The 26,468-nt window shown below is 42.2% G+C and overlaps 2 long non-coding RNA genes across 3 annotated transcripts in view; one reads left to right on the plus strand and one right to left on the minus strand.

Moving 5' to 3' along the window:
- Positions 1–26,468, plus strand: part of LOC142829795 (uncharacterized) — a 178,088-nt gene that overhangs the window by 121,074 nt on the left and 30,546 nt on the right. For both annotated transcript variants that reach the window (XR_012904586.1, XR_012904585.1), the window contains exon 3: positions 16,612–16,776. This is a non-coding gene — a long non-coding RNA (uncharacterized LOC142829795). The remainder of the gene's footprint in view (positions 1–16,611; positions 16,777–26,468) is intronic.
- LOC142829796 (uncharacterized) overlaps positions 11,098–26,468 on the minus strand; it is a 297,123-nt gene continuing 281,752 nt past the window's right edge. The window contains exon 4 of the long non-coding RNA XR_012904587.1: positions 11,098–11,448. This is a non-coding gene — a long non-coding RNA (uncharacterized LOC142829796). The remainder of the gene's footprint in view (positions 11,449–26,468) is intronic.

The raw sequence follows: 26,468 nt of genomic DNA on the forward strand, positions 1-26,468 counted from the left end.
CCAATCAGTGGAACTGCCAGAGTAGTAGAGTCTACATGTCTTCACGTCCTTGTTGAGCGTTCCTTTCTCGTTGCAGGGTGGGGTCTCTAGAGGCAACGTCTGTCGTAGAACTATTCCTCACAGTGATCTGACTCAGAGCAACAGTGCTGGGAATTTATCCTATTGCAATTCAACTTCTGTCCTGGGCAAGCAGACGGGCCATTAAATACCGGTTTGGGTGGGAGGAAAACATTTTAGGACCCAATCTGGAAGGTTGGTGGAGGGCCAATGTGCAAGCTAAAATCTCACATCGGGGGAAGCTCTAGTCCACACCCACCTTCAGCATATCTGTGTAATGGCTGGCTGTGTGCTCTCTGGCTGAAGCACCTGCTGGTGGGGGAGACTGGAGATTTACCCCTCTGGTGTTGGGGGCTTGGCTTCCATGAGGGCAGGGCCTCAGGCAGAGAGGGCAGGGCTGTTCACCCACCGCCCATGCCCATCTATCTTTGTGCCCTCCAGTGAACTCTGTCCAGGTATCTGCTACTGTTCAAACACATCCAAGAGAGTAGTAATGCAAGGTCGATGGGTAAAATGGATGTAGGAATGGCTTGTGTATTACCTCTGCCTGAGGCTCATTTTTCAACCCCTGCACTAACCACTCAAGTTTTGACAAAGTGAATCCAGCTCTGCTTTCTGCAAACCTCCACTACAGAACAGGCCCGTTCCCCACCCCTGCAGAGTCACACACATCTGGGCCAGAGGGCATCCTGACGATCATCAATGCACATCCAGCCACTCCTGTAATAGCCCCCTAATCTCTGCCTGAGTTACTGAAATCCTCAAATCCCACTTTATAGCCTTCAAGGTGCAGAATCAGCCATGAAAAACTCCTTGGTCCCTGCTCACCTGACCTGGGGGAAATTCTTTTTCAACCCCAAACAAGGCCATCAGTAGGTCCCTGAGCATGTCAACCAAACCCACCAGCCGGGCACCTGGGAAAGAATTTTCTGAAAGTCTCAGAGCCCTCCCCATGTTGTACCTCATCTCTGGCCATTGGGAATACTGGCTACTAGAAGTCACAGATGAGCCACCTGCCACTGTCTCCAATGTCATGAGACTGGCCATCATTCACACTCCTCAGCAACATCGTTAGTCCATCGTGAGTCTGGTTAGTAGATCTGCCCTAGATTTCAGCTCGTTTCTGTCACTCTAGTTTTCAAGGTCCTCCATATCTTCCTGCATGAAGTCCTCTTCCATATTGGCAATACCGTCCACCTTTGGGTCATATGCACATTTTATTAGCGCACTGCGACTTTAGGGGGGAAACGGTAACTATAACCGGTCCCAAAACTGATCCCTGAAGAACGCCACTAGTGACCTCCCTCCATTCTCACTGTTCATCTTGCCGTAGCGTCTCCTTTCCCCAGTTCCTTATCCGCTTTCCATTTTCCCAAGTTGTCTCCAATTTAACGATTCCCCATGTGGAACGGTGTCAAATACCTGACCGAACCATACATCGATTAGCTTTACAGAGCTTGATTGGTCCCTGTCTGGGTAGCTCTAATAGTCCTCGGGCTCAGAGCTGCCATATCTGAGCTATGTGTATCTCAGTGCAGAGACAGCATATTCTTCTTTGCGGCAGTGCTTGTCACTATCCCATGCTGAGCCCCCCAGCAGTAGAACACCTAACAGGACCACACATCTAAAAGTTGCAGTTAAAATGCGCAGCGCTGCCATGCTGCAGCTGTTATTCTGTATGTCTAGTTTATTTTAAACTAGATAATTTACCCAGCGATGTTCGGGTCCTTAACACAATCTTTTTTTGTTTTTTTATTTAAATCATTGTTCTGGGAGAGAGTGGGGGAGGAGGGGTTCAGTAGGCCAGTTGCCCAGGGGACAGAGGGTTACCCCAGCCCTCTTTCTCCACAGCAGCTTGGGGCCACGTGAAGAGCACCTCTAGCGGGCACAGCTGGGGGAGGGGTGCATGGCCCTCGGCTGGGGCAGGTCCAGGTTCACCTGTGCCCTGTGCTCCCCAGCCCAAATGAAACACACAGCAATCTGTCAGGGAGCGAGGGGAAAGTGTACAAAGGGGAAGAGCAATGTTCCCGTATGAATCCAGTGGGGTGGGGAGTTCAACCCCCCACATGCACACACCGTCTCCCTGAAGGGTGCCTGGGAGGTTGGAGGCTTGGGGCAGGGACAGTCCCAGATGGGACCTTAAGTTTTGTTCAGTGACTTTGCTTTAAGTTATGATAAGTGGAAGTTGTGCACTTAATTCCCACAGGCCAGATCTAGCCCGCCAAGCCATTTCTTCTGACCCGCAGCAGCCCTGCTGAGCACCCGCCCCCCAAGCCAATCGGGGTTTGGAGCGGGGGGAGCACCAAGTCTCCTCCCATGCCAGGGGTGTGCAGCATCAGAGGGAAGCGCCAGCTGTTCAAAATGGCTGGCGGTTCCCTCTAAGCACTGCTCACCCCTGCAGGTGTGAGAGGGGGTGGGGCAGGTGTGAGAGACCTCGTGTGCTCCCCCACCCCGCAGGGGAGGGCCAAAGACTCCTCCCCCCCAGCAGGGGCACATGGTGCCTAGAAGGAACCTCCTCTTCCTTCCAAGCCCCCGCCCCCTCTACTTAAGGCCCTGCCCCTTACAGGGTGGGCCCACCACCACTACCAAAATTGGTGAAGTGCCCCCCCCCCAAAAATTATTTATTGCCCACCCTTGTCCTACATCTTAATGTTTACGAGGAGTTCACAGACATTCAAGCGCTCTCAGATATAGTAGGTTGACAACGGCATAGATTCTGACATCCATACATGTTCTGGGGAATATTTTACTCCATGGGGCTGCGCATGGAGTAAGGGAACGTTCATTATATTTAAGTGTGTCAAAATCTATTCTTAAAAACATTTTAAAAAACAACAAATGGTCTTGCTGCACCTGAGAGACTAACAAAAAATGTAGCTTGTATCATGAGCTTTCCTGGGCACAACCCACTTCTTCAGATGAATGGAGCAACGGGTCCAGAGGTAAAATAAATATTAGAAAAAGAGACGGGGAAAAAAACCCCCATGTCAATTAGAGTGTACTTGCTAAATGAGGCTATTTTAATCAAGGTCTGAACAAAGATGTGAACTGAAGGGGCTTCTATATTCAATACCCTCATGACATCAAAAGCTAAGTACCATGAACTTTTAGCCCATTGCTGATAGATACCAAAGCTTGTATAGGAACCTATAAAGAACAGAATAGATTTTTAATAGTCTCAGAGGGGTAGTTGTGTTAGTCTGCGAAATGAGGTTAATAGAGTGGGCTGTGTAACATGATGAACATCTTTCGTGGGTGATTTGTCCTTTTTTCTCAACTGCACAGGGTGAATTGTGAAGACAACGTAATGATGTTTGGGTAGGTTTGTATTGGAGAAAGCAAGTTTTGTAAGCGGATATAGGACTTGATCTCATAAAGCTTGGATTTGTGGCATCTTGGGGGTTGGGGATGTATTCTGCACAGCATTTCTGTGTACATAGACGCATATGTCTACACTACAAGGCTGTGTCTAGACTGGCAAGTGTTTCCGCAAAAGCGGCTGCTTTTGTGGAAAAACTTGCCAGCTATCTACACTGGCAGCTTGATTTTATGCAAAAGCACTGACGTTCTACTGTTCGAAATCAGTGCTTCTTGCGCAAATGCTTTGACATTCCCGTTGGAGGAAAAGCCCTTTTCCAGAAGTGCTTTTGCACAAAAGGGCCGGTGTAGACAGCTGAAAACTGTTTTGTGCAAAAAAGCCCCGATGGTGAAAATGGTGATCGGGGATTTCTTGCGCAAAACCGCATCTAGATTGGCACGGACGCTTTTCCGCAAAAAGTGCATTTGCGGAAAAGCGCCCATGCCAATCTAGACATTCTTTTATGCAAATATTTTTAACAGAAAAACTTTTCCGTTAAAAGCATTTGCAGAAAATCATGCCAGTCTAGACGTAGTCCAAATATATCAGCATGGCTGTGTCTACTGAAGTCCCTCTAAGCCAATAGGAGGTAACTCTCTGATCAGCTTAGTTACCTCCTCTCCCAGAGATGGCATTATGTCAGCAGGAGAAGTGTTGTCCTTGGGTAGAGGGGAGGGACTAATTATGCTTTTCAAACAGCAAAAGCAGATAAAAACATAAGAAATAAAATGGACTAGAATGCTTTTCAAAGGCGCTAAGAATGGTTCAGCATTACATACTTTGGTATAAAAGAATTCTGTGCCATTGTTTTCTGTTTTGATATACTTTTTTTTGCTGTTGAGAGAGCACAATTAAAGAAGAACCCTTACTTCAAGGAAAACCTTGACAAATATTTTCTTTAGAAACAGTCATGCCTCATGTAGTTTTTTGCATTTAATCATACAAAGAACTTTTGATAATGTGAAGGTTGGGGGGGGAGGGGACAACTGATTCTCTGTTAATCATGCAATGTCAGATGAGTGAATGCTTAGTAAAAAGGCAACCAATCATTCTGTATTTTGCATCCACTTTCCATTTACTTTGTCCCTGTAAGGAAAGTATTTTGCATCCACTTTCCATTAACTTTGTCCCTGTAAGGAAAGACTGAGGGGGGAGGTCTGATTATAGAATTTGATTAAAGAATTTTCCAGTACATGAAATCTCCTGGTGTGTTTCTGGAATATGGAAGACATTCCCTGTGTGACATGCAAAAGTTCAGAAATTCAGTTTTATAATGTCTCGTTCAAAAAAACATGCCTCATTCTTCAATGCGTTATGGAACACCATACCATCCCACCCAAACAATTATTGGAGAAGACAATGGCAAAATTCCCATTGACACCAATAGAAGCACAACTAGCCTTACAGTACCGTAAGAGAAGCAAGTGTAACTGAGCTTGAAAGAAAACTTCAGATCTCAGTGACTGAAGAAAGTATGAGTTTAAAGAGGATTTGTAATGTTATTTCTTAGCTCAAAAGAGGCAGTGCAGTAGAAAACCTGTTTTGAACTCCTCTCTAAGCCACAGAAAAGATCTATAAATATTGAATGCAATCATCTTTGTAATCAGAACCTCATAAGAAAGCAATTTCATTTTTCACTCTGGAAAATATTCAGGATTTCTTTGTGTATCTAAGACAACTAAGATGGTCTAAAACACAATGCGACTGCATGATGCTGTGTTTTGCCAAGCCAGACAAGTACATGCAAAACCTAAATTATTCCTGAAAATGACAATCCTTAGATACAACACGGTAGTTGTTTCTGCATGGAGGAGACGTGTGTATCTCTAATTAAAAAAAAAGGTGTAAGAGAGGGCATAAATGCTTAAATGTCAAGGATATAAAAGGTTGTTTGAGCCAAATATGTATCCTTTTGATAAATGGAAATACAGCATTACTGAGGCCAATGAAAAGGAGCATAAACATTAGCAGGAGATGGAAGAATGGGACATTGGATATCTAAGAGGTGTTTTGAATAGCAGCTTGCCAAAGATTAGAGTTGACTGAAACTTTTCAATTGAAATATTTTCATGACTAAAAATAGCTGTTGAGTGAAATGGAAATGTTGGCGAAAATCCTACTTTCACTGAAAATCTTTTGGTTTTTCATCAAAAGCTCCTATTTGAAGTAAGTTTCCATTTTCATCTTTCTTTTTTTTAATTTTTGCTGGAATTTCCTTCAGGAAAAAAGGATCCTTTACTGATCAGTCATGCTAAAGGCCTAATCTTCCCTTGCTGATTGTTTTCACCTGTGTTTGAAAAAAAGCTTATTTAAGCTGTGAAGAAATGGATATTGCCAATTTATAACGGATGAGTGGGAGTCCTTTTGACTAACTCCCTGTCCTTCATTTCAAATCTTCTTTCATCACCTAATGCATTTCGGCCCTGCCACCAATGCTTCTGACATTCTTCAAAGTTCTATTAGCCTCAGTCCTCCCAAAAAGCATTTCTGGTACTTGCAAAATGTAGCTTACTGTCTTCAGCTATCAAAATCTTCATGGGTAGTGACAAATAATAGATTCAATAGGGGTTGCCGTGTGGATTTCAGTCATGAAAACTTTTGAATATGGCCTCAGTCAAATGGTGTATTGCTTCCTCCCTCCCCACCACCAAATAAATGGAGTAATTCTGAGTCAACAGCAGCCTTGCTTTCTTTTTCCAACATCTTTAAAGAGATTCTTTCTGCATACCAGCTATTTCCAGAGAAAGATTTACGGTGTTCTTTATTACAACAGCCTTCAGAAAAACCTAAAACACTCTGTGTGGGCAGGTTATGACTACAAATCCTTGTGCATTAAAACCAGTCATCTGCTGCTAAGTTCAGTTTTATTATGCAGCACCAGGTAGGATGCAGGCTCCTTTTTCGTCTATGTTGATGGCATTTTAATCACTTTTAAAATTTTGGGGATGGAGTTCTGTATCTACTCAGAGCCCCATTGAATTGCATGGAGCTGTGTAGATTCTGTTGCAGGATCAGAGTCAGGATTGCTTATGACCTATCTTTTAAGAGTCAATGATATTATTCATGAATGTGGTACCTCCCTCTCTCTCTGCCAATAGCTTCTCAGTAAAACATAGTAAAAGGAAGCACCTATTGCTAACTTGATATGTTGGGCTTGAGTCAAGTTTGCTCCTTTGCTGGCTGTTTTGTACGCTCTGCTGTTTAACTTGTGGCCTACCGTATCCTGAAGAAGCACATGAAATGGTGAGATCCCACAGAGCCGCTCAGACTTTAAGGAGATGTCGTGTCACAGTGTGGGGGTAACCAGAGAGTATTGAAAACAACCACCACCACTGGGCTATGTTTAGGCTTTGTGGGGCCCTACACAGTACTCGTTAACTGGTGTCCCTCTTGCCCACTAGTCATTCTTCTGACAGACCCTTCAGAAGGAATGAACCAGAACAGGGATTTATCAAGTCTCACGCCCCTTGCCATCCAGTCCCAGCTACTGGAAGCCAGCTTAGGGACCCCCAAAGCATGGGGGTGCATCCCTGACTAGCTTGGCTAATAGATAGCCATTGATGGAACTATCCGCTGTAGTCTGTCTTGTTTTGAACCCAGGTGCAGTTTCCATCTTTTACCACATCCCTTGATGTGATCCTGCCTTGGTACTATATGAGGAAATACTCCCCTTTATTTGTTTTAAACATGCTGCCCATTAATTTAATTGGGTGATCCATGGGTCTTGTGTTGTGTGAAGAGATAGTTAACTGGCAGTTTTTAAAGAATGCCTTTGTTGCCTCTAATTACTGCTTTTACTCTGTTGTTGAGTTGTTAGGTGTTGTTTGTTCGCTTACCGTTCATTTTTTATTTGGAGCACACATTTGAGTTACACTTCATTTATGGGTGTGGTTGGTTGGTTTCCATGCAGCTTGCATGCATTTCACTCTTGGCATCGTTTCTTTTCATTTTCCATTGCCTCACTTCCTCATTTTTTGTGGAATTCTCCTTTCTGAAATAGAAAAGTCCACCACAGTTGTATTTAAATATCCCACACTCAAGGATACAAAAAATAATGATATTATGGCTATTATTAGTGAGCAGTTCAACTATATACACCTCTTGGACCAGATGTTGTGCTCCACTTAAAAATAGTTCAAGATTTGCTTCTTCCCTCATGGGTTTCAGCCTACCTGCTCCAAGAAGCAGTCATTAATGGTGTCTGAAAACTTTATTTCTGCATCTGCAATCCATCTTTGCCGTAATTTAAAAGACTCCACCGATAAATCACTGCATCAGGGGAACAATTTCTCCCTGTGTCTGAAACATGAGAGAAACACAGAGCAGATGCTTGCGGAGGTGAGTTAAGACCTGGGTATACAGAAGCTAAGAACTGAATAATTTCTATCTTAGTTTGTATGACACATTTGAGAGTTACATGCTCATACATTTGTAATTAGAAGGCAGAACAGATGGGGAAGGCTTAGTTAAAAAAGAAAATATTTATTTTCAAAAGTAGTGCTGCCAAGAGATTATTTACTATATCAGATGATTATCCCCCCCTTCCAAATGTAGTAGAGGTTTTTCTTTGTTGAAATAACAAAAGTCAAGCTTCATTCTAAATCAATGATTGCAAAAAGTGTTTCCATTGGAACTCAGTACAACTGGAATGTAAGGATTTGCCTGCACTTAAATTGCTATGGTGCACTACACTGGTGCAGTTCCAGCGGTGTGGTTGCCCATCAGTGTAGACGCTTACTACAGAAAGGGTTCTCCTGTCTGAGATGAATTTAAAAGGCAACGGCATGGCAGTTGGACCAGCTCCCTGCTCTCCGCCCCTCCAGGACTGGCTCCTGCTCCCCACACCTTGCTGCCTCTGGTACAGAGGCAGCAAGGGGGGGAATGACTAATTGAGTAGTGACTCAACTAACCGATAAACCTATGCTTACCAGGTAGTCTACTAGTCACCTACATCCCTAATCTGGTACCTGATTTGTTGAGAGCAAGTCAATGGAGCTATATCCATTTACACCCCCTGGGGAGCTGTCCTCTTCTCTCTGTTTGTTGTATCTGCTTACCTGGGTATCACCATTGCTGTTGTGTATCAGTGCTGACAGAAAAATGTGAGGGTAGTCAGCCCTCTCTGCTGAGGTTCCGACAAGCCAACACGTCATGGCGATGGCTTGCCAACTACAAAGCGGACTGAAAAGAAGAAAGCAGCTGACGAAATGAATTGGTATAACTCTATTGACTTAAGGCAGGCCAAACGTCTCTGGGATGGAATTACGTGTAGCCCTATGCAGTAGTAATCCAAATTGACTTCATATTGCAGTGCATTGATATAGAATCTCTTGGCTCCATAGAGCTATGGATCTGATAAACTCCAGCCATACTTAGGGATGAGTGGAACTGACATAATTTTAATCTAATCCAGCTAAACCGCTACCCCTGTTTCAATCAGAGAGGCTCAAGTGAACATGGAAAATATCCCTTCCTCCTCAATAGCTAAGAATGGGGGGGGGGACCACTCATGGATAGAACTCCCATGTTTCTGGGTGTGGAGGAGAGAAGTGACAGAGAGAGGGAGAGAGCACACAGTGGTCCAGATCCCCAGTGGTTGTAAATGAGCATCTCTCTGCTTGGATCCACTCTGTTTATTGAAAAGCTTCACTTTGGAACTAGCGTATGGTTTGGAACAGTCTGTGTTTCCTTCTGTCACACATAGAAGTGCACGTCTGCTGAGACTCAAAAGTTGGGCAGACAAATAAAGCTACTCTAACATTTGTTCTCCTTCTATTTCAAAACAGAGCATTTTATAGACAGAGCCAGTTCCTCGCTAGATTAAGGTTGTTTAGCGCCCATTCAACATGACACAAAGCGCCCTTAAATTCCTTTGAAGAGATTGCCTAGAGACTCTGCTGGCCTCATGTAGGGTATACCTTAGAAGATGGTGTAGGTTGTAGACACATCACAGACATCTTGTCCCAGTTCACTGCACCCTGCTGGTGGCAGTAGCTGTCATGGTGTAGATTTGCTCCAGCAATCCTCAGCAGCTAGAATGGCTTCTCAAGGAGCCATTGTTTTTGGCATAACTTAAAGTCCAATGTTTGATTTGTTATTCCCCAGGTCCAGCCCAGTTCCCAGTGATATAAAGTCCAGGAAGCCACTAAGTCCAATGTTTGATTTGTTATTCCCCAGGTCCAGCCCAGTTCCCAGTGATATAAAGTCCAGGAAGCCACTAAGTCCAATGTTTGATTTGTTATTCCCCAGGTCCAGCCCAGTTCCCAGTGATATAAAGTCCAGGAAGCCACTAAGATGCTACCCGCCCCCTGCAGCATGCTGGGCCTCTCTGATCCTGGAATATCCATGGTCCTGCAAGACCACAGATATTGCCAGACCACAGAGTCCCAGTTTATAGAGGTGCAACCTTTGCTGGCTCTTGGCAGCAGTTGGAGAAATCCACCCTGTACACTCAGCATATTTGTTCAAGGAGACCCTAAGCAACAATAAACCTGAAAGTCCACACGGTATGTTTTGCAAGTCCTTTAACGCTACATGGTGGATTTTATTTTTCAAGTGGTTCCCTACTGGTATCCCCAGCATTAATTTTTGAAGACAGGCTATCTGAGTAAATATGGCATCTTGACCTCTGCCATGTTAAGAATCCGACTTAAGCATTCATCAGCTTTTTTTAATGTGGTTAGAGAGGCGATGCTTGTTATTCAGCAACAATGATCTTTTACCTTTTTATTACTGTGTGTTGCTTTGATGAAAATGGTTCCTTTTGGCTTTTCAATTTTTAGATTATTTCCCCATGAGTTTAAACTCTGTTACGAGAGAAAATAATCTTCCACATCATTTCTACAACAGATTTATTGTATCCAACTTCTGAATTTCACTCAGTTACTGTAAATTTTTTTATTGATTTAATCCATAACACTAAACCCACTTAAAGTTTGAAAGTTAGGGTGGTGGTAGCGCAAAAAAGCTGAGCATTATGCGCTTGAGCTTGCATTCCTTATGTACCTTGACTGTGCAAGAAATTAAGAATTGGCACATAAATATGTAGATTTTGAGTTCTAATTTAACGTCTGCTTATGCTGCCCCTTCGTTCTCACCCTCCCACTACAAAAAAAAATAAATCTGTGTTTTTAAACACCCTGACCGTCTTCATTGTTAGATCAAAAAAGCTGTATCCATAATATGATATATTTGGTGAATTATATACCTACTGCATGCTTGATAGAGTCTGTCAGTTCTAGCTCTTACTATTTAAGAGGAGTGCTTGAACAATCAATTTCAGTATGCAGGTTCCTTAAAGCAAACTGAGGGTTGAGTTGTGCCAGGAAAATGGGATGTGTCTGGAATGGGACTGTTTCTCAGAAAACCATACAGAAAAGAGACAGGCTCACTAGGCTGGTAAAATGGGCTGGCTGGGGCACACCTGCCCCCCACCTCAGGGACTGCCCCAACTCTAAACCTCTCACCCCCAAGGCACTGGGGGGGACGGGGAGGGGGACTGAAGCTAACCCTCTCCCCCGAATTCATATAGGGCCCATTGCTGGCTGTTCCACTTTGTCAGGGAGCTAGGGGAAAGTACATAGTTTGCTGCATTCCTCATTCTGGCTGGGGAGTGCAGGGTGCAGATGAACCTCTATCTGCCCCAGCTAGGGGACAAGCACCCCAGGCCAGGCTGTGCCCACTGGAGCTGCAGCAGCCATGGAAAGATGCTTCTCACCTGGCCCCAAGCTGCTACTGTGGGATTGAGGTTGTTCGCTATCCCTGGGGCAGCCTGCATCCTGAACCCCTCCTCTCCTGCCCCATCCCGGAGCAATGATTTAAATAAAATAGGGACAGTTTATTTTCAAAACCCCCAACATGAATCTATTTAATGATCCAAGCAATTCCGGGTAAATCTGTTTCTGTGCCTTCATGAAGAGGAAGGATGGTCTTGCATTGAAAGAACTGAAACCCAAGTTCTGTTCTTGCCTCTGCTGTAGACTCTTCTATGACCTTGGGCAAATGACTTTATCGTCCTTGCCTCAGTTTTCTGTCTGTAAAAGGGGAATAACAGTACTTCAGTCCTTTCATGTCTTGCCTATTATACAGAAATAAGTGCATTTCAGGTATTATCATACTACAAATAACATAATAGTTATTTCTCATGAATATTTCATGAGATGAGGAGCAGCAGGTTAATGGAAGAAAGCTATTTCCTGAATTGCTCATGGGACTGGTCGTATTTGGGAGACATGCACGAGAAAGATAAAAGGAAGTAAGCATTTCTCATTTGAAAATAAATGCATAAAAGCAGACCCGGTCCCCTAATGAAATGCTTTCCTGGCAGAAGTCCTCTGTCTGCCACTGATCAGTAGTTTAATTTTCAACTGAGCGTTTATTTTTTTATTTTCACGGCAGGGATTATTGGTTTTGGTCATTCCCTTGGTAACACATCTATATATAATCTATATCTTTTATCATGAGGACCACAATACAAGGGAGTAGAACTCTCTGTATTTTTCAGTAAAAATAAGTATGCTACAACTACATAGATTCCCTCTTGTGATTACTCTTCCAAGGCTCAAAGTTGTTATTTCAAATGAGTGAACCCATCAAAGATGAGCAACAAAAATACTAGCAACCCTCCAAAAGCCAAAGGTATCCAGAGTTCACAGAATTATATTGGTTCATTTCTATGACATTCTTGTTTTGCTCTATTTTTTTTTCAGGATTTATTTTTAATAAACCAAGACCCATTTTGAATGTGCAGAAAGATGCTTAGTTTAAGAATAATTCCCGTACACAATCTGGAAAAAAAGATTTAAACCACAGCCTTGAGAGCTACATTGTGACTAGCTCCCATACTGGCCCGCAAGAGAGTAAAGGCTGGATCCTGCAATATTCAGGTCAGTGGGAGTTTTTCCATTGATTTGACCAAACTTTGTGTTCCTCTTCCACAATCTGACCTTAAGGCCATGACTTCACTCAATGGAAGATTGATGGTGCTGCAATAGATCTTCCGGAGTTTGATTTAGTGGATCTTAGTGACTCACTATATCAAACTGAGGGCGCCCCTGCTGGTGGCCGATACGTTTGATTCCGTGAGGAGTAAGGGAAGCCAGCTGGCGCATCTCATCACATTGGCCTACCAATGTGGGGCTGGTGGAGAAACTTGAATCAAGGTTCATCAACACCAGCTATGTAATTAACGTAACTGTAGTTGCATATCTTGATTTGATACTCCCATTGAGTGTAGTAGTCCTGGGGGATTACCACATCTGCACTCCAGCTGTTTCTTCCAAGGAGTAAATTAGTGCAGATAGGTGCGAAGTGACTGGACTCATCTCTCTTCATCCTGTGCCTGGCAGCAGAGCTGGCTTAGTGAAATAGCGAAGTAGGAAGAAACCTTTAAAGAACTTTACTACGTTGCTTCCCACCCCTCCAGAAAAAAAGGTAGAGTAGTAATGGGGAAATGTCTGTTGCCATAGCCACAATTTGCCTGAGAATGCACAGCTGTTCTATTCATATTTAAACGGTGCTGATCAGCACAGTATGGGTACGTCAACACTGCATTGAAAAAGTCAAATTAAGATAAATAACTTCAGGTGCGCAATTGACGTAGCTTAAGTCAAAATCACTTAATTTGGATTTTGGTGCGGTGTATGTAGCAGGAAGTTGAAAGGAAGAACACTCTTCCTTTGACTCCTATAACCCTCCTTACTCTGACGTCCCCTCTTCCTCGTGAATAAGTCCTCCATCGTGAAATTATTTCAAAATAATGGCTTGCTGTGTAGACGCTCACTGTTATTTCAAAATAACGTCAGTTGTTCCAAAATAATGCTGCAAGTGTAGATGTGCCCTGTGGGAACACCTGTGTATCACAGCTTCCAAGGGTAAAGAAAAAAAAGCATAGTCTACCCCAAACAAAAATATCTCTGCAAACTGAACATGGGATTTTCCAGACTTCAGTGATCCTTTCCAATGTATCTGCCAATCTATTGATTATGGACCTTTCCCTAGGAAGCAGCGATATACTTACAATAAGTACAGAACAACAGTAGCAAACTAGTATAGGAATTTTGAATGATATAAGTAAATCCTGAAGCATGCCTGTTACTGTGCACCAAGCATCTGGGGTTTTATGTCCCAATATTTCAATGGTATTGTGAGATTTAATCAGAGTTCAGGATTGCCCCATGAATTCAGTGAGACATTCCAAAATTGCTATTTATATAGCCAGTAACCATTGTCCCTTGATTTAACAATAGCCACTCACCTTGGAGATGTATTAGTTACAACTCACCTGTCTAAGTAAATTTTCCATTTGCTCCTATAATAAGGGTATGTCTACAGAGCAAAATGTATTTTCCTCATCACTTATTCTCAATTAAATTGGGAGATTTGATTTTTTCCACATATGGAGAGAATGGGACAGATGGAAAATATTTTTTTTTTAATCGACAAAATGCAATTGCTGTAACTTCCTTAGGAAATTATTAGCATTTAATGGAATTTTGACAGCCTTGTAGGACTCAGAAAAAACCTGCAAGTTGTTGCTTTAGGCCACTGCATTATGTTCTGTGGCAGTGTGGGGAAGTCTGTATAGCTTATGAATTCTTTTGAAATAATGAATGCTCGCTAGGCCTCTTTATGAGCCTCCAGATTCCATTTTGGATGTTTTTGTTTTTTTTCCTGTTTCATGCTGGGCTGAAATTCCAAGTGAGTCGTGACACAGGGCTACCACAGATGATCTTTAAATCCTGATGGTGTTCTAGACAAATAGAAACATCCCAAGCAATAGGCTGGAGACCTGTTTTATTTGGGGAGAGGTCACCCACCGGTAAATTCACATGGTCGCAGGTATATTGATGCTGATCAAGAGGTCTCCTGCCAAAGGGGGCTACAGGTTATAAAAGAGGGTCTCTAGGCAGCGAGAAGTGAGTAATTCCAGTGATTCCATGTTCTGGCTGAGACATCCATGTGCAGGAAGGCAGGAGAAATATTATGATGTCATGTAAGATTCTGGCCTCAGAGCTTTCCAGTGTGGTAAGGAGACAGAGGCAGGATAAGTATGTGGTATTATGGTGTCTAGATGTGTTTCTCTCTCTCTCTCTCTCTTGTGAAGGAATAAGTTGTGTTTAGAGTTCTATGCAAAGTCTGTATGTCTGTTTACTCTCTGTGTACATCACTTAATCTGTCAGATGGTTCATCCCTTCAGTGGCGTGCTGGGACATGCACAAAAACAGCTGGGGAGGTTTGGGAAAACCAGCAGTAGATTGAGAGTCAAAGCATTCAGCTGGTAGGGTCCCCACTGCCAAGAAGAGTGTCAGACAGGGGACTGTATGGGGATTGTGTGCCAGAGAAAGTTCCTAAACTCTACACAGACTTTGCTTTGAGGCATTCAAAAGACTGAATCCCCCATACCCTTCACTTGGTGTCTGGTAACAATCCAGCAGAGGGAAGTGTACAACTCCGAGATTAAACTGTTGGACCAGATCTGTGGCACAGAGAAATCCAGAACCATGCTGATGGAAAAAAGAATGTCAAGAAATTGTTTGCCGTTTCTAAAGGCGTGCAAAGTGTTCTCAAAGAACTGCAAACCTACCTTCATTTCATATGTTGTGACCATCTCACAAAGGGTTTACTTTTGTGACAAAACTCTACCAAAACACTTCCATGTTCAAAACAAAAAGCCCATTTTTAAGGAACAAATTTCACCCACTGTTTTGAGCAAACATAACTTACGATGAAAAATATTCAGACTAGGGAAGAGTTGCATGATGTCCAGACAATACGGGGAGGGCTGAACACCCCAAGGCCTGAAAAACCAGGCCTGCTGATCTATTGAGTGCCCACCTTTAAAATAACTGAACCTCCCAAAATCCCAATCATTTCTGTAAATGTAGACCAATGTTTATAAAGAATCACTGATGGGAGCAGCTCACAGCTTTTCAGGAGATGGGAGACACCAAGGCAGAAGACAGGCTGTTCAGTAGCATTGTTAAAATGAAAGATTCCTTAACTAGAAACATGACCACTTAAACGAGACCACACTGAGGTGGGGGAGTTACAGCATAGCTTGGTAGTAGCATCTACAGTTCCCACCCTTGTAGTACTAATGACAGGACTGTGCTGTCTTACTCTTTGGCTGCGTCTAGACTGGCAAGTTTTTCCGCAAAAATGGACGCTTGCCAGCTGTCTACTCTGGCCGCTTGAATTTGCACAAGAACACTGACGATCTAATGTAAGATTGTCAGTGTTCTTGCGCAAATACTATGATGCTCCCGCTCAGGGATAAGCCCTCTTGAGCAAATGTATTTGCTCAAGAGCACCAGTGTAGACAGGAGAGGACTGTTTTGTGCAAAAAAGCCCGGATGGCAAAAATGGCGATCGGGGCTTTCTTGTGCAAAACCACGTCTAGATTGGTACGGATGCTTTTCCGCAAAAAGTGCTTTTGCACAAAAGCATCCGGGCCAATCTAGACGCTCTTTTCTGCAAATGCTTTTAACAGAAAAATGTTTTCGTTAAAAGCATTTGCAGAAAATCCTGCCGATCTAGACGCAATCTTTGTGTTTTGAGGCTATGTGGCTGTGAAGCTTACCATCAACTCATCTCTAGCATCTGCCTTCCGCAACAGCTAGTCCCTGTTACAGGAGTTGTTTCTGTTGCTTTTGTATTGATTTCTGAAATAACACACTCCCGTTTAATACTCTAGCACTGTACCTGGGAGTGAGACTCCGGAAACCCATCCTAACCCTCCTCCCCGACATCTGGTGCTTTTGATTATATTGTATTTACCTGCATAACTACAAATGTTGGATCAACATTTCAAAGCCTTACCCCCTCCCTTTTTTTTGCCTGAGCATGAATCAGTTAAAAACTCAGACACACCATTTTCAGTTCACAAGCGCACACACACACACCTTTTCTTATGCACAAGGGGAGGGTTTACATGACAGCAGCTGAAGTGCTAAGCCCTTGTCTACACCAGTTTCAAACTGAAGTCATTCCGCTACATTGAAATTCTCTTTGGCACTCTATGGAAAACTATCAAAACTCATTCTAAACTTTGTTCCTGCATTGTACGGATTAGCACTTAGGGACCCTGTAGCGACTGGGATCCTCTGTCCTGGAGTAGACCCCCTCACTGTGTAGTTTTTGTTCTGTGATTTGTGATTGTGCTAGGAATGACACAAACAATCCCTAATTGCTTATAGGTGCTTCGTGTTCCTAACTTTTCTCAGCTAAGAATTCAAAAGTGATCCGTGATTTTTGAGGGGCCATAGTTTTTCGGCGTAACCCTTGAGACACCTGCCAGCGGCCAGACTTTCGGAAGCTAGAAGAGAAGCAAAGCAAGGTAGAAAAGAAGAGATCAAACCCAGGTAGGTCCCATTTTTTAATCCCACCTTCACTCTTTTCTTCTATTAGGCTGTAGGGAAAAAAACAAAGTTTAAACACTGAACTACTTCAACTCCCAGGGATAAAGATGTAATTCTTTCTCCTTAATGCTTCTTATCTTTCGGTCCAAGAACCCTTGTTCGCCTTCCTGTTCTGCTGCTAAATGAGAAAGCTGTAGATGACCTGAGGGAACCAATCGAATTCTGCCTCATTCAGGGGAGTATTCTACTGCTAAGACAGCATGTCTTCACCACCGTTTTTAGTATTGGTAACACAATTGTTTCATGGATAGTAGCAACAGTGGGAAAGTCTAGCAAATTCAGAGAAGTCTTCTGAAATGCACCCTGAGGGTGAAATTCACAACTCTTTAAATGGTGTAAGGCTTGGGAAAAAAATAAATGTTGGAGGTAAGTGGACTGTGCTAACACAGGGTATAACTAGAACTGCCTAGTCCATATTAGCATTTTATCATGTACTAGGACTTTTTTTTATAGCCCAACTGAGGTACATGCAGCAGGAACAGAAAAAAAAATTAGATCTACACCATTGGTGTAAATCACAGTGTTGTGGGCTTCAGCAGAATAACTCTTTAACAAGTTACACCCCCATATAACTCTTCAGAGTCTTCTAGTTATTACTAGGACCTGCGGGGGGGGGGGGGGGAGAGGAAGAGTTTAAACAAAAGAAAAATATAAGCAATTTAGAAATAATTCTGCTCACACACTTCTGTTTCAGTTTTTTTCCATGAGGCATCTTGAATAAATATTCTAGCCTCTCTCAGCCATGGATTTCTCTATGCAAAGCCTCTGATCACTGTTTTATTGGCTAATTTCTTAACCCCCTAACGTGTGCACTCAATGAAATGCCGCAAAAGACAGATTTGTCAGCTTGCAGAAATCCATCACCAGCTTGTAAAACATGTCCATTTTGCTGGAGATTGATGGACTACGACTTGTTGTTTACAGAAAAGCAAAGCAGGCAGTCATGTCAGGGCAAAAGGGACCAAGTCACAAAGGTATAAATCAAAGTTAAAGCCTCATCGCTGCTGAAAGCTGTACTCCAGTTCTCCACTGCTGCTATTCCTTTATGGTTACTCATATATTATTTTATGACCTACTTTAATGCACATATATCCTTGTTCCATATTTTGGAATATGTAAATTGAAAAGGAAACAACAAAGGAATTTTAAAAGCCTTTCCTTTCTCCTCTCGCTCTGTAATTTGCTAATGCTCTTCTCATAAATCTCAGCTATTTTCCAGTTGTTACATTTCTGTTGCTGCTATTGAATAATATGATTAACCTTTCAAATTGAGATGTGCTACAGGTTGAACCTCTCTAGTCCAACACTCTTGGGACCTGCCCAGTGCCAAACCAGAGACTGCCGAATCGCGGGAGGTCAATATTGTCTAGCCACATTTCCAACACTCCCACTGCTTACTTGGCTCTTAGAGGACATGTAGGGGGTAAATCAGAGCTCAATAACAGCACAGAACACCGAGAGCCAGGACTTGTGGCTGTAAACAAATGTTATGGGACCATGGAAAACTTGCTCTGACATGATTTTAGTTATCCGTGATAAGTGACCATCTGGCTGTTGCTGGACCAGAGAGTGCCAGTCTAGAGAGGTCTAACCTATAGTATAGAAAAATTATTACAGATCCCTAAAAATGTAACAGGCCCTGTGTAAAATATCTTCCCACTGCAATTTCCTCCTTTCATATCTGTTCATTCTCGACGCTTCCCTTCCCAGCAAAATGGATGCTTCCACTCCTACCCCATCTACGTCCCTCTCAACCCACTGCAAATACTCCCACAATGTAAATGTTATGACACTTAATCTGCACAAGACTTCTTTAGCCTCTAAATAATAATTATAAACAATGTATTCAAATCATTTCACTATTTTCCTGGTTGCAGGGTGCTCTTTAGCTTCAGTAGGACCATGTGTGCAGTGAGGTAATCTTTAGCATGAGTAGCAGTAGCAGAGATGGGCCCTGTAAAGCTTCTGAAATAGCACTTGGAGGGTGCAGAGATAGTGGGCTACTATTTTAGTTAGCTGGCTAGATGATTTCTCTTACTAAAAAAGATCACGAATTTGGAATCGAATGGTTGAGTATTATGCTTGAAATGTGTCTCATCACTGGTTAGTTATACAATTTGACATTCATCTTGCACAAATCTGTATTCACTGTAGTAAATTTTGCATACATGACAAGGAAAAAGGTGTGAACACAGTCTCTAAAGTACTACAAGACTGTTCATTGTTGATTAAATGAACACATTTATTCAGTCATGGCTAAAACCCACTTCCCATGAAAGCTCATGATCTAATATATTTGTTAGTCTCTAAGGTACCCTAGGACTGTTCACAGTTTAATCAAATTCAGTTAAAACAAATCATCACTATGCTATGGCATAGTATGCTAGTATTCAGCTAACTAGAATCCGAGCCGAAACACTTGCCTATTAACTATGTGAGCAGTTCCATTGACTTCAGGCACCATCAAAGTGCTTAGCAACTCTACCGAATCAGCACCTTTGTTAGGACCAAGTAAACATAGGGGCCAAAGTGAATTTCATTTATTGCATAGGTGGCATATGCTTTAATAACAGATTCACATTTAATTTTGTTACCTAACACTGAGACTTAGAAGTGCTGGCAAGCTGAAAACCCACGGTTTTTCCTTTCCCTGTCAAGCTCTTGGGGCCGTCATGTTCTTTCTTTTTAATGCAATAAGTTCAATACAGCCAAGCAAGAGGAAATTGCTTCCCATGCACTTAATGTCTGATCAGGAAAGAGTGATCAACAGCAACTGCCTGCATTCTCAAGCAGTTAAAAATTTAATTTTAAATGTATTTTCCCTAGAGCAGTAGCTTCTTTTAAACGTAAGAAATGTTCTAAAATACTGTCCGGCATTTCCCCATTTTGTAGAAGCCCTTTCAAAGGACTTCTACAAAATACCTAGGGGCAAATGACTTGCTATAAATCAAAATTCAGTCTGGACCAGTGGCATTGGAATCATTGTTATAGTGTGTGTGTGCTGAAAGGCTTTGAACAAAATGGTAAATTATGTATATGTAGGGAAACCATGTCTAACACCCCACAGTTCCTAATTCCAGCCTTCCGGCCAGGATGGAAAGAGGTTTTTGAAGCAATGGAAACCAAATTGGTTTTATTTTTCCTCAGTCTGTGTTTAAGTAGATTTTGTTTATATTGAGCCATACAAATGATTTCTTTGGTCAGATACCACCAGGACTGGCTTAAGAGAAAATGGCACCCTGGGGAAACTTGCATTTTGGTGCCCTGGCCCCCTACAGTCTTAGTGCTCCCCACTCTCTCTTGGCTCCAAAAGTCTGTTCCCCCTCCCTAAGTGGTGGTCTTAGTATAGAAAAGGAAGACTGATTCATGGCACAGGAGCAGACTAAGTGGAGAAAAATCCCATACCTCAACAATCCAAACCACCCCCCCCCCCAAAACCCACAAACAAAGCAGTGATACTATAAGCAATTCACCAGTGTGTATATCAAGCAATCACCATTGAAACAGATTTTGACAAAGACTTAATTGTCACTGTGACTACATTGCTGGTGATGGTATAAGAGCGAGAACAATCCCCTCCCACTTTGATCTCTCTTTGGCTCAGATAGGCAGCGGTAAACAAGGGCTGGAGGCCTTATATCCTTCCACCTCCTTACATCTGTTGAGAGTAGGAATGGGTGGAGCCAAGGGGCTTCCAATATGGCAACCCATTCAGAAGAGCAAGCTATGAAGGTAGCAATTTGTTCATGGGATGGACCAGTGACATCAGCAAGGAATTAGACTTCACTGCAGTCTGATTCCTCCCCTGTCCCATTCATTATGTGGTGCACCTATGCACTGCCCCAACTGTGTAAGAAAGGAGGCACTGGAAAACTGTTATCAGTGACTTTATTTCACCTCTTTCATACAGGATGCTGTCAGTGCCTCTGTCTGCTGCCGGCAATGTTATTTTCATTGCCACAATCCAACTATGTCAAAGTTGATGGACCGAGCCCAGAGGTGGTTACTCTGTTAGTAAGGATTTAATAATGATGGTTATAATGATGGTTATAGAAGAGCTAAGTATCCTGTAATCGCTATGGCCTTGCATAAGGAGCATCTGAAAGCATTGTCTTTTGTTCCCTCATTCTTGCGTTCTCTTTCTTCTGTTCACTCGTCTTCTCATTTGGTCGTTCTATTGTCTCCTCTTTTGTTCTCATTCTCATGCTCTCTCTAGTACTCAGATGTTGTCTCATTCTTTCTCTCATCCACTTTTGTTCTCTCCTTGTCCTTTCATTCTCACACTCCCTCATTTCTTTGGTTCTCTTTCTTTTGCTGTCGTTTCCTCGTTCTCTAGTTCTCACTGTCAATTTCATTCTCTTTCCTCCTGTTCTTTCAAGATCACATTCTATCAGCTGTTTCATTCTCTTTTGTTTTCTTGTTCTCCCTCTTTGATTCTTTCTCTCAGGTGCTCATTCTCTTGTTCTTTTATTGTCATTATTTTTTTCTCTTTATTTGTTCTGCCATTGTCTTGTGTTTTTCTTGTTCTATCTTTCTACCTCTTTTATTCTTGTTCTCTAGTTCTTTTTTTCATTTCACATTGTCTCATTCTCATGTATTTTCATTCCTCCTTTATCACATTTTCTCATCTCTTCTTTGTTTCTCTTGTTCACCCCTTTCACGTGTTCTCATTCTTTTGTTCTATCTTTGTCTCGTTCTGTCCGTCTTTCATTTTCTTTTCTTGTTCTCTCTTTTGTTCACTTGTTCTATCTTTTCTCTCACTCTTGGAAAATAAATTCTGAAATAGTGTATGTCTACACTGCACGCTTAAATTTATTAGGTCATGAGCTTTCATGGGTAAAACTCACTTCATCAGATTAATTGGAGTGGAAATTACAGAATCTAGGAGAGTTTTTATGTATAGTTTCTTCCTTTCTTTTACCTTCTGTCGCTCTCTCATTGTCTTTCTCTAATTTTCACTTTTGATCTTTCAAGATACAAGGAAAAGAGAGCTAAAGAGACAATTACAAAAGAAAATGAGAGCAAGAAATAAATGGTGACAGAGGAAAAAAAGAAAGAACTAAAGAGACAATTAGAGAATGCAAGGGAAAGAGTGAGGAAGAAAACAAGAGAATGAACAACTACGAGAGAGAATGTTACAGAAAGAAAGAAATAAAACAAGACAATGAGCAAGAAAGTGAGCAAACACCACCAAGTGTCATGAGAGACAGAAAAGACAAGAAAAAGTGAAAGAGAATAGGAGAGAAAGAATCAGAGAATGAACAAGAAATAGTCAGAGAGAACTAAAAAGAAAATATATATACAAATTCTCCTAGATTCTGTAATTTCCACTCCAATTCATCTGATGAAGTGGATCTTGCCTATAAAAGCTCGTGACCTAATACATTTTTTAGTGTCTAAGGGCACATCTGCACTGCAAGTTTATTTCAAAATAGAGGGTCTACACATAAAAAGCGCATTGAAATAGGATGCTGAATTTTGAAATAGAGCATCCACACCGATAGCGCTTACCTATCACATTTAAAAAGCACCCAGAACCACTAAGGCAAAACTATGGAGCTTTGGCAAAAATTGAAAACGGTGTCATATTTAATGTAAGCTTTCTTGACCCTCCCAAGAATTTTGCATGGAGAAATCACCTGGTCATCAAATAGGGTTGAAACTATGAAGCAACCACATCTGTTTACTCCCACTCACCTCTTAATGCAATAGGCCTTCCCTCAGTAGTCCTCTGCTCTGTGGGGGGAATACTGGGCTATAAACAGATTCCTCTGAATAATTTACTGACCTACTGGGCAGCCAGCACCTCAGAGATGAAGGATGGTTGAGCTGCTTGGGAGCAAGCCTTGGATTTTGGTATCGATGGTTCAAGTCGCTGCACCATCATGTTTCCTGTGCAATTTTAAGCATACCACCTAGAGTACAAGTTTCCAAAAATTTCAATGGGAGGTTAAGCTGTGGACTATGCCTCAGACACTTCCACATCTTAAAATCAGATAATTAAAAGCCTAAGTCCCATTTTCAAGAGTGATAGGAGTCTGTCAGAATTTTTACCCATAGGCTGTATCTACATTGGCACAATCTTACGCAAAAGCGGCCACTTTTGCGCAAAAACTTGCTGCCCGTCTACACAGGCCCCGAGTTCTTACACAAGAACACTGATGTTCTAATGTATGAAATCAGTGCTTCTTGCGTGAGAACTATAATGCTCCCTGTCCGGAATAAGCCCTCTTGCGCAAGAGGCCAGTGTAGACAGGCAACATGAATTTCTTGCACAAGAAAGCTCTATGGTTAAAATGGCCATCAGAGCTTTCTTGCGCAAGAGAGCATCTACACTGGCACAGATGATCTTGCGCAAAAGCACATCTCTTGCACAAATACTTTAACGCAAGAACTCTTGCATTAAAGAGTTTTTGCGCAAGATCATGCCAATGTAGATGTAGCCATAGTATCTCTATGCCTATCTGTAGGTGGGAGACACCTCATAGGAGTAAGCCACATATTAAACAATTATCAGGCGCTCAACTACCATGATAACGGGATGTTGTATACATACCTGAGATCGGTAGCTGACACCATAGAGGTTTGATGTCTGGGTGACAATGCCACTAAGTCCATTTATGTGGGATGGAACTGCCAGACCCGCAAACACAGCATAAGAAAGCCAGCCCTCGTCCCGGTTATATCATTTTCTTGGTGCTCTGCTTGAAGTAAAACACCAACTCTTTCTTTAGTCAGCAAATGACTGTCAGTTTTTTATTACAACATTCCCACATCTCAATCCTTGTAGTAAGAATTATTGATTGTGTGGCATCATAATATTTCAACACCTTCAGGAACTATGGAGTATCTTTTACACAAAACACTGAATTCCAGCTACAATTAAAAAACCAGAGAGCTCCCTGCAAAGTATGTGGATACCTCTGTTGTCATTTCAAATCAACTGCTTTGGTTACTAAGATGCAATGTGTTACGCACAGCTCAACTTTTTCTAATTTATAAGCTTCTGCAGGGGAGTACATCATTCGTGTGAACGGCTCGTAGAAATATTACAGATCCTAGAAATATTACAGATCCCATTGATTAACTAGGTCCTAAAGCACAAGGAACACATTTAAAATGAAGAGCAAAGCCAAGCCCCACCATGGCTTCTTTTTCAGGTAGAACCTTACAGCATGTGCAGTGTTACTTGAATGTCAGCAAATAAAGGGTCTTGCCCATTGAGGGGTTGCTAACGGGAGAGATGGTGCAGTCTATTAAATGCTTGGACAGAAATCAGATGCTTGAGTGTGGCTGATGAATACCTTCTGTGCTGCTAACGACTCCCACCCTGGAAGTTTGTTTATAAACAGACAGGCCTGCTTACTGGGGTAGGGCTTTGGTAGGGAGGGGAAGGAAGAGAAAGGGGACAAATACTTTGGGACCTACTGATTCAAAAGGGCCAAGGGCTCCACCAGTTCTAGGAGCCTGGAGCTGCCCCACCCTCCTTGCCCAGGGGCCAGGCCATTCTATTGCCTCCTCTGTAAACAGAGCCAGGGTTATCTACCTAAAAGGTTGGTCAACAAAAAAGTGGGTTTTGCCCACAAAAGCTACATGTTTTGTTAGCATCATCTACTGGTCCTTAATCTGTTAAAACTTAAAAAACAACAAATAGTCTAGTAGCACCTTAAAGATTGAGAGACTCCCCGAGCACGCCAGCTCAAGTAGCACCTTAAAGATTGAGAGACTCCCCGAGCACGCCAGCTCAAAGATAAGGAAATAAAGGGCAGGAATAAATAGTGGTAGCCCCAGAGGTTTGTACTAGCCTGGGATGAGTGCTGTTCAATATATTCCTTCTTCAGCTAAAAAAAGAGAGGGGATGGTAAACAGTGAGATGGCCACGTTTGTTTTGGATTTAACTACCTGGAGTGATTTTGTATCCTCATCAGAGTTCAGAGAGTTACAAAGGGCTCTCTCAAAACTTGGTGGGCTAGGTAACAAAATGGCAAATGAAATTCAATGTTAAATGCACAGCAATGCATGTAGGGTGCATTTAGACTGGCAAGATTTTGCACAAAAGCAAGCGCTTTTGTGCAAAAACTTGCCAGCTGTCTACACTGGCCGCTTGAATTTGCGCAAGAGCACTGACTTTGTAATGTACAAAATCAGTGCTTCTTGTGCAAATACTTTCACGCTCCCGCTTGGGGGAAAGTCCTCTTGCGCAAGAATACTTGCGCAAGAGGGCCAGTGTAGACAGGGAAGAACTGTTTTGCACAAAAAAGCCCCGATGGCTAAAATGGCGATCGGGGCTTTCTTGTGCAAAATCGCGTCTAGACTAGCCATGGATGCTTTTGCCCAAACGCACTTTTTGCGCAAAAACATCCGTGCCAATCTAGACACGCTTTTGCGGAAATTCTTATAACAGAAAAGTATTTCCGCAAAATCATGTCAGTCTTAGACGCAGGCATGGAGAAATATAATCCCAACCATGAATACAAAATGATGGTGCCTAAATCATCTGTTAGCCACCAAGCAAACAATGCTGGAGCCAATTGCATAAGCATTCTTCTCACTGTGCCTGTATCCCCCTGCGCTTGCTTTCTCCAGTGTCAGAAGACTTACAAATTATTTCCAGTCATGAATGGAGGGCACATGGGTCAGGGGCCTCGTCTCTCTTTAGCTGGTGCCCTGCTTTGTGTTCCTTCCCATAGTTGCCCCTGAACCCCACTGACGACACTTACTAATGATTATACAGGAGTCATGAACAGCACATCCGGGAAATTTGCAGCTGATTAAAAAAATAAATAGCACACCACCAACCTCTCTACACAGCTCTAATGCATCATGAATGTTTTCTCTGTTGCCCCGTGTATAGTAGATCTGCAGTGATGCCAATTTACCTACCACTATTGGAAATACAGAAGCTAGACTCCCCTCCCCCAAAAAATGGTTGTGTTTGAATTATGTCTATGATGAGAATTCACGTCATTTTCAGTTGTAATATCCTAAATAAAATCATAGGGAACAAAAGACTTCTCGAATGAAGCATGTCACTACAGCTGGGCAAAATATTTTCGGTGACTAAAAAAAAAATCACCTCAAACTGCCTTTTGGGGGTATCAGAGCTTTGCAAATTTGAGTCAAATTCAACAAATATTTTCAGTTGGAAAACAAGTGGGAAAAAAATTCAGAATGCTCAAAAAGTTTCATCTAGGAAAATAAGAAGTGAGTGGTTCTGAACTGATATTGTAAAAAAATAAATTGAGTCCACGTTTGAAAGGTTTTTTTGGACCCGAACAATATCTTTCAATTTTTTTGGCAAGCAAATAATAATTCCCATTGGCACCCCCCGCCCCCCAAAATACATTGAAAAACAAAAACAAATTACTGTAGTTCCTCTTCATCAAGATGCAGCAGTGGTGTAAGGCTGTAACATACTGCTTGTTTGTTATTACACCTGTAATATCTATAGCTTTTTCCAAGAACTGTGTTCTTAAAGTACACACTTCGCACGACAAACAATAATGAAATCCCTGCATTTCTACAAGTCAACATCTAGATCCCATAATCAAACATGAGGGGGAACTGATAAATGGTTAGAACACGCTGGTGCCTTTTCAATGCCTAATATATAAGTGTCACAAAAGAGTTATAAA

This window comes from Pelodiscus sinensis, chromosome 6 (assembly GCF_049634645.1).
Source record: "Pelodiscus sinensis isolate JC-2024 chromosome 6, ASM4963464v1, whole genome shotgun sequence".
Taxonomy (NCBI): domain Eukaryota; kingdom Metazoa; phylum Chordata; order Testudines; family Trionychidae; genus Pelodiscus; species Pelodiscus sinensis.